At 41.1% G+C, this 12,096-nt stretch overlaps 1 protein-coding gene across 2 annotated transcripts in view; it reads left to right on the top strand.

The window, feature by feature from the left end:
• Positions 1-413: 413 nt before the first annotated feature.
• The window catches only part of LOC134359409 (transcriptional regulator QRICH1-like), a 51,069-nt gene continuing 39,386 nt past the window's right edge, over positions 414-12,096 (top strand). Inside the window, exon 1 of one of the 2 annotated variants that reach the window (XM_063072593.1) lies at positions 414-459. The gene's annotated coding sequence lies outside the window, so the exon portion shown is untranslated. Of the gene's footprint in view, positions 460-485; positions 879-12,096 lie in introns of those variants that run through there. The other variant, XM_063072592.1, reaches the window with a different exon arrangement.

Raw genomic sequence — 12,096 nt, 5'->3', positions numbered from 1 at the left:
ATTACTCTACCATGCCTCCCCAAGATTTAAGCATTTCTCTCTCAAAAGATAACTGGCAGATCAGCTTTTTTGAACCACGCTCATAAACTGTGAAATTCAATTCCTAAAACTATAAGGGATGCAGACTTAGTCGAAACCAGCTCAAAACATGTTTATTTATATCAGTTTTAACTAACATCTTTTTTCCATGTTTGTACTTTTATTCCATTTAAATCACCTTGAACTACATCATCAGTGCTTTACAAATAAACTTGTTATTGTTGTTAAGAACGGTCACAACGCACTGCAATAGAAAGCAGGCAATGCTTTGATGTCACCGCAAGGCTCCGGAGAAGGCGGGAGGAAGGAGCTGGTGCGCCGGCGCAGCTCTCTCTCGCTCATTGATTGGCCACTTGGTGAGCGGCGAGAAGGGTCGCGGCGGCACGGCGCGCCGCTGCTTGAACTTTGATTGGGCGCTGGGTGAGCGGAGTGAAGGGTCGCGGCGGCACGGCGCGCTCTTCGATTGGCCGCTGGCTGAGCGGCGTGCAGGGTCGCTGCAGCGCGGCGCAGACTCCACGTCCGACCCGGGGGGCCCCTTGGCGCGTGCGCTCGCCGATCGGGGGCGGGGGGGCACTGGCGGTGACCGCGCATGCGCGCGGGACTGGAGGCTCTGTTGCTGGTCTCGCACTTGGGCGCTTCGCGTTTCATCGTCCCTCTTTTATTGGGGATAGTGGGAAACGCTTTTGGCTTTTAACATCGGGGGGGGAGGCTCGGGGCTTGTAGGGCGGTGAACTGGTTGGCTTGGCCGCGGCTTTCTGTGTTCGGCCCCTTCCCCCTCCCTCCTCCTGCTCCTGTCGCCGTCTGGCCGCAACAGGAACCGTGCAAACAAGAGAAGAAAGGTAAGGCGAGAATGAATGCAAATAACACACGAAATAGCAACAATGCAAGATAAAGTTACAGGGGCTGCTCCGCCTTAGTCCCAGGAGTCGCAGGTTGCCTGGCATCACACCGAAAGTGCAATTTCCACCAGCAGCAGGATGGGATCTGATAGGCTATACTATACAGGATATGTAGGATGCACTATAGCATCTATCTTTATAACACGTTTTTCTTGGGCAAAGTGTGAGGGTTTCGTGAATATCAGGTTCTTCATGTCCCCCACTGCAAGAGTCCTTTAATTTTATGTGTGTTTTTTATTGCAAAAATCCTTTAATTTTAAGTGTGCATACCGGTAAATTTTTATTTTTAATTAGAAGTCTTCAAATTAATACTTATTTGCAGAACATAGCTGACCAAGGCCAACATTTGTCCACTCTAAAATTAGAATTGGGAAGAAATCTATGGAATATACCTATAGGTCTGGCTTTACAAACCAGTTACTATTGGAAAACATGTTAATTGTACAGCCTTTCTTGAGTAACTTTCATTTTGGATGAATAGAATAATTTTGTATGCCTCCTGAAAAATGTCATTTAACTGGTAAATACCATTTAAATGTTTATTCAGTCAGTATATTTGATATCTTTGATTTTATGTTATTAAATAGCATATTAAGATTCAGGATTGTTTAATGTTTCCATTACACAAATGTAAAGGGTAGTGAAAAAATTTGTTACTCTGGATCCAATGCAGCATATAAAAAAAAATTGGAATGCTTTAATTCATATTTTCTGTTTCGCAGTTTTATACAAGTGACTGTTTAAATGTTAACTCAGAAGGTTATCTGTTTTTTTGTAGGGAAACTGGAATTATTTGTGTTTGGAAAACACCCTCTTACTGCAGAATTCTTAGTGTGGTGTAAAGCGCCCAGTTATGTTTTCTCTCTGACATATAGCCAGGCAAATAGGGCTGTTCACTTTTGTCCCTCCCTCTGATATTCTGTAAAATTATAGCCATTATCATACCCCTTTTAGTGGTAATTAGTGTAATATTTGTTGCACACAATGCTTTCTTTTTGGTGTAATGCAATCCAGATGCAGAGCAGAATAATATCAAATAGAACTGCAATGATTTTTGAATCAACTGATTGTTGTTCTCTAGAAGGTGTTCTAATTGATACGTTTCAGAATGTCACCGGCATATGTCATGAACTTTGCTTTCACGTATGAGACTTTGGACTTTTATACAAGAGCTTACTATGTTGAATTTTTTCCAACTGTTTAATGTAAAATTCTGACAACTAGTTGGTTGTCCTGTTAGTCCAAATGGAATTTGTGCCCAAGTCTACTGGTGAATTTAATGCATCAGATCTTGAATTGCATTAAAATTGTTAGTGTAAGTGATTTTGAGAGTTAATGATCAGGTTTGCTATTATCAAAGAACTTGCATTTCTATTAATTTAATGATTTATTGAGATACAGCGTGGAATAGGCCCTTCCAACCCTTTGAGCTGTACTGCCCAGCAATCCCTTGATTTAATCTGAGACTAATTATGGGACAGTTTACAATGGCCAGTTAACCGGCCAACCTGTATGTCTTTGGACTGTGGGAGGACACCAGAGCACCCAGAGGAAACCCACACAATCACGGGGAGAATGTACAAACTCCTCTCGGGCAGCTGCGGGAATTGAACCCGGGTCCCTGGTACTGTAAAGCGTTGTGCTAACTACTACGCTACTCTGCCACTCCAATTGTTTGTTTAAGGTGAGATTTTTAAGGAGAATCTGAGGGAGGAACTTATGCACTCAGAGGATGGTGAGGGTGTGGATTGAGCTGCCAGTGGAAATGGTGGATTCGGGTTTGATTTCGACATTTAAGAGAAATTTGGATAGGTACATGGATGGGAGGGCTGTGGTCCGGATGTAGGTCAATGGAACTAGGCAGATTAACAGTTAAGCACGGACTAATGGGCCAAAAGGCCTCTTTCTCTGCTGTTGTGATCTACGACTCTAATTTCCAATTACAGAAATGGTAACGAGGTTACCGAAGACTTGCAGTAATGGTTTAAGGCAGGGATTGGTGGTGGCATCTGAGCTATCTCAAATGATATGAGTAAGCAGGCAAAATGAAAGCTGCCAGTACATCTGTAAGTGAACTGAAAGTTGTGAGAAATATGCAGAGGGTAGGTGAATATATATGGGTATGACAGATGGAAAATATGGAAAAATGTAACGTCATCTACTTCATTTGAAAGTTTTATTTTAAAAGGTGAATGCTTGAAAGTTGTTGGTGTTTTGAGGTGGGTAAATCCCTGAAAGTTGGTTTGGAGGTTCAGCTGTCACTCAGTAAGGCAAATAGTATATTTGCCTATACCATAAGGGGATTTGCCTACAGGAATAAAGCAGTCTCACAGAAATTTTACAAAAGGTAATATGAAACTGTATCTGAAATACTGTCCAATATCTCGTCTCCCTGTTGCCACAGTGTGTTTCAAAGTTCACTGCTTTGAAAAGCAAAACCAAAACTGCAGATGTTAGAAATCAAGTGCAAAATGCTGGGAATATTCGGCAGGTAAGGTTGCTGTTTCAGATTGCAAAATCAGTCATCAAAATCAAATGTTTACAGTTTTTCCACAGATACTGTATGACCTACGTAGATGCAGTACTGTGCAAAAGTCTTAGCCAACCTACTATATATACGTGCCTAAGACTTTTGCACAGTACTGTACTTGTGGAGTGGAGAGCGAGTTTGTGAATCTGGCGGGAGCCAAGGATTTTGGCAATGACGAGGGTGAAGTGCCACAGGAGGAGGGTAGGACAGGTGGCAGAGGAGGAGTGCCAGGGCGGGGGGAAGGGAATAGAATGGCACGGGTGCCATCCAACCCTGAGACACCAGGCAAGGTCATTTGATTCCAAATAATTGGTTTATTGATCATTACAGAATGTCTCATGTCTCTCTGGTGCTTCCTACTCCCTTCCCCTTTTCCCAACCACGATTCCCCTCTCCCTACCCCCTTCCCACTCAGCAGTCCACAATAGAGAACCATATCAGGATCAGGTCTATCATCGCTCATAAATGTCATTAATTTTTTTTTCTGCAGCAGTACCATGTAAGACATAAAATTACTGCAGTACTGTGCAAAAGTCTTAGGCGCCCAAGGGTGTGTGTGTGTGTGTGTGTGTGTGTATGTGTATATATATATTTTTTTTTTCATTCTATCTCTAAGATTTTTGCGCAGTTCTGTAGATGAGCATTTTCTGTTCTCATTTCATGAGATTGATTCTTTCATTATGTGTAACTAAGCCAAGTTGGCTTATACTGTATTTGGTTTAGAAGAATGAGACGTGATCACATTTAATCAAAACATTCTTATGGAGTTTGACAGGGCTGTTGGAATGATCATGTTTCTCTTTGGGATGTTGGGAAATTGAAGGCATGGATGAGAAGAAATTATTTATCCAGTGGATTGAGATTTTTCATATGCAAGCAGATCGTGTCAATGTTTCTAGTCAAAACATTGTTAATGGATTTTGTACTTTAAGGGAATTGTGAAGCGTAAGTGACTATCTTTGTAACCTTCATCACCCTTTGCATAATCTGAGATTAATGTAATTAAAGAATTCTAGCCTTTTGTATATTTCTGGTTTATGTTGCTCTATCAGTGGCAGCCATATGCCTTTGATTACTCAGATCTCAGGGCCTGAATTCTATTTAAATTTGTCTGCTTCATACAAGATCTTTGCTAGTTTAAGATGCTTCTAAAGCTTAACCTTTTAATCAAGTGTTTGATTGCCAGTGTAGATTTCTTCTTGTGTATCTGAAATGGCTCAGTTGCTGAATCATTAACTTTTGAGTCTGAGGCACACTAATCTAGATCGAGTCTAAATCTCACCAGTGGGTGAATGAAGCCAATAAAAGATGCCATTTTTAACAGAGCCCTGGTCTGCCTTCTCACCTGTACATAAAGATCCCTGCCCCTATTTCATTGAAGGAGCAGTTACACCCGATGGTTAGGCCAGTATTTCAAGTCAAGTCACTTTTATTATCATTTCAACCACAACTGCTGGTACAGTGCACAGTAAAAACGAAACCGTGATCCTCCAGGACCATGGTGCTACATGAAACAACACAAAACTACACTAGACTACCTGAAACAACACAAAACTACACTAGACTACCTGAAACAGCACAAAACTACACTAGACTACCTGAAACAGCACAAAACTACACTGGACTTCAGGCCTACACGGAACTACACAAAGAGCACAAAACAGTGCAAGACAGTATAATGATTAATAAACAAGACATAGGCACAGTAAAGGACAAATTACAATATAATGATGTAAATCTAAACAATGTTTTAGCAGGAATTGAGAAAGAAATGAGCAAAGATTGCAAAGGGAGTGGAGTGGTGTTCAGTTGCGTGTGTGTGTGTGACTGAAGTCAAAATATTTAAAGTTGACTTTTGTAGTATCAGTTTGTTTTCCCTCAAAGGGACTGCTATGTTTCCAAAATGGTATTGACTAGGAGCAATTGCTTTCGCTGTGGTGCAAGAGCAGTAGGTTTAACATCTTGCTGGAAAAATGGCACCTTCAGCTGTGCATCATTGCCTTAGGAATGCAATTCATAAACTTCCTTCATGGCCCTGTCTTCCCTCAAAGGTACTTGATTGAAACAAATCAATAGGAATTTGCAGTTTTGGCGAAATATACACAACTGAAAATGTTTCTCTTGTAGTTGTGCAGATTTTAAGTCATTGAGCTGAAAGATAACCCTCACGAGGAATGACAGAAACGGGCTCTTCCGCACATCAGGTCCATACTCACCTTATTGCTCGTATTTAGTAATACTATTTCCCTAAATTTGGGCCAACTGGGGTTATTGTAAATGGGTAATAATCCGTCTAAGTCTTGTCTATTTAAATGTAGTGCTTGCAACTGACTGCACTTCCATCACTGGCACCAACTTTCAGGTGCCAACCATTTCAGATCTCTTGCCTTAAAACTACTCTCTCATGCTTTTAATACTTCTATCATGGGAGTAGTTTCTGTCTGTCTGCCTTGTATAACTCTGTCAGATCTTCTTTCAGCTTCCTTCACTCTAGTGAATATAAATAAATCCAATCCAACGTCTCCCCAGAATGGAAGCCCAATATTCTGGTGAATATTCCCTAAACTCTCTCCAGCGCAACCACATTGTTGGTGACCAGAATTGCACATCGTATTCAAAATGGGATCTAACCAGTGTTAAGTACTGTAAATTGGCAAATTAATTCCTAACTTTTATACTAAGTTCCCTGACCTATAAAGGCAAGCATGTCATATGTCTATCTGTGTAGCCTGTTTTTAGGGAACCGTGGACATGTACTCCAAGGCTCTCTGTCCATTAATACTCCTTAGTTTTTCACCCTTTACTGTGTATGTCCTTTTCCTATTAGACTTTCCAAAGTGGATCACCGTGCACTTACCAGGACTAAATTCCATCTGCCAATGGTCTGTCCCACTTTCTGTCTGATCAAGTTCAGACTGTGCACTTTGTTCATCACTATCCACATTACCACCAACTCTGATCTCATCAGCAAATTCATTAATTGTATTTTCACTTGCAAGTTGTTAGGTCAGCTTTTTATTTGTTGAAAGTTCACAGTAAATTTATTATTAAAATACACATGTCACCATATATATCCCTGAGATTCATCCCTGTGTTTGTGGGCAAACACAGTAAATACAAGAAACACAACGGAATCTATGAAAGACATTACCTAACAAGATGGACAACAAGCAATGTGCAAAGACAAATTACATTGCTACATACAGTAAAGTACGTCATTTACATCAATGACTAACCATTACAGGGTGTGCTTGGGCAGCTTACAAATGTTGCTATGCCTCCTGCGCCAACATTGCATGCCATAATTTACTGACCCTAACTCGTACGTCTTTGGAATGTGGGAGGAAAATGAGGAAGAAATCCATGTGGTTACGGGGAGGACGTGGAAACTACTTATGACAGCGGCAGGAATTGAATCCCTGATTGCTGGTGCTGTGAAGTGTTGTGCTAACCAATCTGCTACTGTGTGCATTATATAGTCATAGTCATACTTTATTGATCCCTGGGGAGATTGGTTTTCGTTACAGTTACATCATAAATAATTAAATAGTACTAAAACCATAAATAAATAGTAATATGTAAATTATGCCAGGAAATAAGTCCAGGACCAGCCTGTTGGCTCAAGGTGTCTGACCCTCCAAGGGAGGACTTGTAAAGTTTGATGGCCACAGGCAGGAATGACTTCCTATGATGCTCAGTGCTGCATCTCGGTGGAATGAGTCTCTGGCTGAATGTATTCCTGTGCCCAACCAGTACATTATGTAGTGGATGAGAGACATTGTCCAAGATGGCATGCAACTTGGACAGCATCCTCTTTTCAGACACCACCGTCAGAGAGTCCAGTTCCATCCCCACAACATCATTGGCCTTACAAATGAGTTTGTTGATTCTGTTGGTGTCTGCGACCCTCAGCCTGCTGCCCCAGCACACAACAGCAAACATGATGGCACTGGCCACCACAGACTCGTAGAACATCCTCAGCATCGTCCAGCAGATGTTAAAGGACCTCAGTCTCCTCAGGAAAAAGAGACAAATATAGGTCACAGATACTAGCATAATTGGTAATAAAGGTTTATCTGTTGGAAATGTATCCTTCTCTCTGCCACTGTTGGATCAAATTAACCAGATTGCCATGGATCCATTGTGCCTTAACCTTCTGGAACCTTGTCAAGTGCCTTTCTAAAGTCTAAATATACAGCCTTTCCCACATTGGTAGTATCTACAGGAGGCACTGACTCAAGAAGGCAGAGATCCCCACCTATTAGGCCATGCCGTCGTCTTACAGCTATCAGTGGGCAGGAGATACAGAAGCCTGAAGTTGTGTGTGCTTATGTTCAAAAAGCAGTAATTATTTTAGTCACTGATAGTTGATGAGAAATAAACAGTGAGAGAATTCAGGAACTGTTTTTCTCACTGGTTTTAAGCATTCAAGCTTGGTGATGTCAGAAATGGCTGGGATTGAAAACAAATTAGGAACTATGAATAATTTGAAGATGTCAATATCTTGAATGTTATAATAAAAAAAATTAAGATTTAGAGGATGTAATTGTCAAAAGCTTTGCATGAAGACAGTTTATTATCTACACTAGGTGCCTGCGCTGATTTTGTTAATTTACAGTTAATTGAAAGACCGTGGCAGTGTACACTGGATGAATTCCTCTAACTATTAGGAACTAATGGTTTCATAGTACTGTAGTAGTATTGGTAGTATTCTAATTAGTTCAGTATTTTATTTAAATATATAATTTGTTACTTTGTTAAATGGTAGTTTTTAAAAATTCCTTTTTACTGTTTTTATTGAAATAGTTTAATTGGGGCAGTTGTTTAATTGGGCTGAAATGTACTGGTCCTGATGTGTCCTGATTAATAGGAATACACTGCATATGCAGATCTTAATCTTGCTAAGGATATTTTGTGATTCCTTTTTGCTCTCCTAATTTAAGTTCTTTCCTAAACACTATATTTCTAAAGAAGCTCTCTCAATCTGAGTTGTTTATGCTGTTATATCTTTCCCCTCTTCTTCAGACCTTCAGTATCCTTTGTCATCTGGGATTCCCTAATTTCACCATCTTTGCCTTTCATTCCAGCAGGAAACATACTGGCTGTGAATTCCTTTAAAAGGTTCATGTTTGTCAGCTGTTTTATCCGATCACCATCTATTTCTACCAGCTCCACATTTATGCTGTTGAAATCAACCCAACCACCACCACCACCACCTCTGTTCCCCCCCAGCCCTCCCATTCATGACATTAACTTGACATGCAACTTTATTCCTTTCCAAAATTAGAAACTTGCAGAATTATGGCCATGTGTCTCAGTGTTCCTTCAGTTACACTTGCACCATCTGCGCAACTTTATCTCCTGAAATGAAGTCAAATATTACCCTGTCTTAAGTATATCTATATATGTTGTGTCAAATAGCTTGGGTGTAAATACATTCTACCCCATCTAAACCCCTTGCACTAAGTTAAAGTCCTCCACGTCTATAACTCTGTTGCTCTTGCTTCTTGCCATGATTTCCTTGCATATCTGTATTTAAATCCTGATGACTAATGGGAGGCCTATTATAGCGGTTACTTGAAAACAAACCAAAACTGCTGAGAGACCAAGTAAGGGAGTTGACACTGTATGATGTGCTTCCAAATAACAGAGTTCCAAGTTGAAAAAAGTATGTTTGAGCCTTTATTACGTAGCTAGCAAAGACAAGTGGTCTTCTACCAATGAAAAAAACTAACAAAGCTAAAATTTGTGATATAATGAAGATTGTAAATAAGCGTATTAAGTGGTCAACAAAAAAAAAATCAGCCCAGGCTCACTCCCTCAAACTAAATTAAATCTAATAAAGAGAGTATATGTGACTACTCATTCACTTTTCCACGTCCCAACTTGTGACAAATTACCCATAATAAATGCACAACACAAAATATGATACAGACAGCCAGAAAATAGATACATGGCCCCTACACCTATAGTGTATCCCCAGCAAGGTGATTACCACTGGATAATATACCTCCAGCATATTCTCTTTAGTTACTACTGTTATGATTGTGCTAATCAGCAGCATGACACCCCCTTCCTCTTTTATGTTTTCCTCTGTTACATCTGAAACTTCTCTACCCTGAAACATTAAGCTGCCAATCCTTCTCTTCCCTTAACCATATTTCTCTGATTATCGTAATTCATTCCAAGTGCTGATCATGCTCTATTCTCATGTGAATTACAAGTGAGGCTGTCAGCCCTCCTATGTTCTCCAAACTGCCTATGTTTGCTCTACCACTGGATTTATTCTCTACGGTTCTCCAACTACTGTGCTGCATGCTTTCTCGCTTTCTTCTCTCTTCTCCCCCCCCCGATTAATTAAATTCTTTTGAAGTAGTTTGAGAAAACCCCTTTGCAATAATGATTTTCTCCCTCCAGTTTAGATGCAATCTGACCTTTTGTTACTGGTCCACATTCAGATTTGTTATCCCTGTCTTGTATGATGTGGTTGGTTGTTTTGTGGCAGCAGTACGAGCAAAGACAGAAGATTACTATAAATTACAAAAATAGTACAATAGAAGAATGTTGTACAGAAATCCCCTGCTTTTCGAATGTTCGCTTTACGACACCTTGCTGTTATGAAAGACCTACATTAGTTACCTGTTTTCGCTAACAGAAGGTGTTTTCACTGTTACGAAAAAAGGCGACGCGAGATAAAAGGCAGCGTGCGGAAAAAAAAAGCAGCGCGCGCCCCGAGCAGCTGCTCTCCCCCGGATTCGGAACTGCATTCTCGCCGGCATTGCTTAAACATGTGCCTGTGAGCATCCGTTTGCAAGATGAGTTCTAAGGTATCGGAAAAGCCTAAAAGAGCTCGTAACGGTGTTACACTTAGTGTAAAACTAGACATAATTAAGCGTTTCAATCATGGTGAACGAAGTAAGGACAAAGTGAGTTTGGCTTGTGGAAGTTGACGAAGATGATGTTGAAGAGGTTTTGGCATCCCATGGCCAAGAACTGATAGATGAAGAGCTGATGCAATTGTAAGAGGAAATGATAACAATCGAAACCAAATGCAGTAGCAAACGGATAGAAAGTGAAGTCATCCAGGAACTGAACGTGAAGCAACTGCGTGAGATTTTCGCTGCAATTATTGCAGAAAAGTACGACTTTAATTTTGAAAGGGTACGTTGGTTTAGGGCATATTTGCAAGACGGTTTGAGTCCTTACAAAGAACTGTATGATAGAAAAACGCACGAGGTTAAGCAGTCAAGCATACTGTCGTTTTTCAAGCCTTCCACATCAGATGACGAACCTCGACCTTCGACATCGAGGCAGGCAGACATAGAAGAAGATGACCTGCCTGCCCTGATGGAAACAGACAACAATAAGATGACACCCCAGTGTCCCACCACCCCAACCCCTGGGCCGCAGACAGATACCAATCCACGAAGAATGCAGCGGTAGCCAGGATGCACCCAGCACATCTTTGAGAAAAAAAGCCGAAATAAGCAAGCTAATTAATTAGGTGCTGCCTGGCACGTAAATGTTGGCCCAGATCAGAGGCGATTGCCGATTGCGTCGCCTCTGATCTGGGCCGACATTTACGTGCCGGGCAGCACCAATTAATTAGCTTATTTATTTAGGCTTTTTTCTTAAAGATGTGCTGGGTGCTTCCCGGCCACCGCTGTACCCCTGCATGCTTCGCGGATCGGTATCGGTTCGCTGCCTGGAGGGTGGGGATCACTGCACCACCCCAACCTCTGACGACTGAGCCTAACACACCATCATCAGTGTGCTCGATGTCTTCCAGATTCCCGTAAGTGATACTACACTGTACATACATTATTTCTACTTTATATAGGCTGTGTATTTTTATGTGTTATTTGGTATGATTTGGCAGCTTCATAGCTTAAAGGTTACTGGAGAGAGTGTTTCTGCTGAGGGCGCTTGTGTGAGATTTTCACTACGGTGAACAGTGCAGGCAATGATTGTAGAGAAGTATTTCTACTTTATATAGGCTGTGTATTCATCATATCATTCCTGCTTTATAATATGTTACTGTTATTTTAGGTTTTATGTGTTACTTGGCATGATTTGGTAGGTTATTTTTGGGTCTGCGAACGCTCACAAATTTTTCCCATATAAATTAATGGTAATTGCTTCTTCGCTTTACGACATTCCGGCTTACGAACTGTTTCATAGGAACGCTCTACCTTCGGATGGTGGGGGAAACCTGTATTCATGGACAGTACAGAAGTCTTATGATGGAGGGTAGCATAGCAGTTAACACAACGCTTCACAGTTCCAGCAACCCAGGTTCAATTCCCACTGCTGCTTCTAAGGACTGCCTGGGTTTCCTCTGGATGCTCTGGTTTCTTTCCACAGTCCAAAGACATATTCTCTGGTAGGTTACTTGGTTGTTGTAAATTGTCCCATGGTTAGGCTAGGGTTAAATTGGGCGAATTGCTGGACAGCACAGCTCGAAGGGCCGGAGGAGCCTATTCCGCACTCTATCTCAATGAGTAAATAAATAATAAATTAAAAAAGGAGTTGTTCCTGAATTATTGAATGTGTCTTCAGATTCCTGTACCACCTTTTGATCCTAGTAATGAGCAGAGGCCATGTTCCAAATGGTCATTGTCATCTCCT

The sequence above is a fragment of the Mobula hypostoma genome, chromosome 20, assembly GCF_963921235.1.
Source record: "Mobula hypostoma chromosome 20, sMobHyp1.1, whole genome shotgun sequence".
In the NCBI taxonomy this organism is placed as follows: Eukaryota; Metazoa; Chordata; class Chondrichthyes; order Myliobatiformes; family Myliobatidae; genus Mobula; species Mobula hypostoma.
Note: the sequence above shows the minus strand (reverse complement) of the source record. Positions and strands in the feature narration are given on the sequence as shown.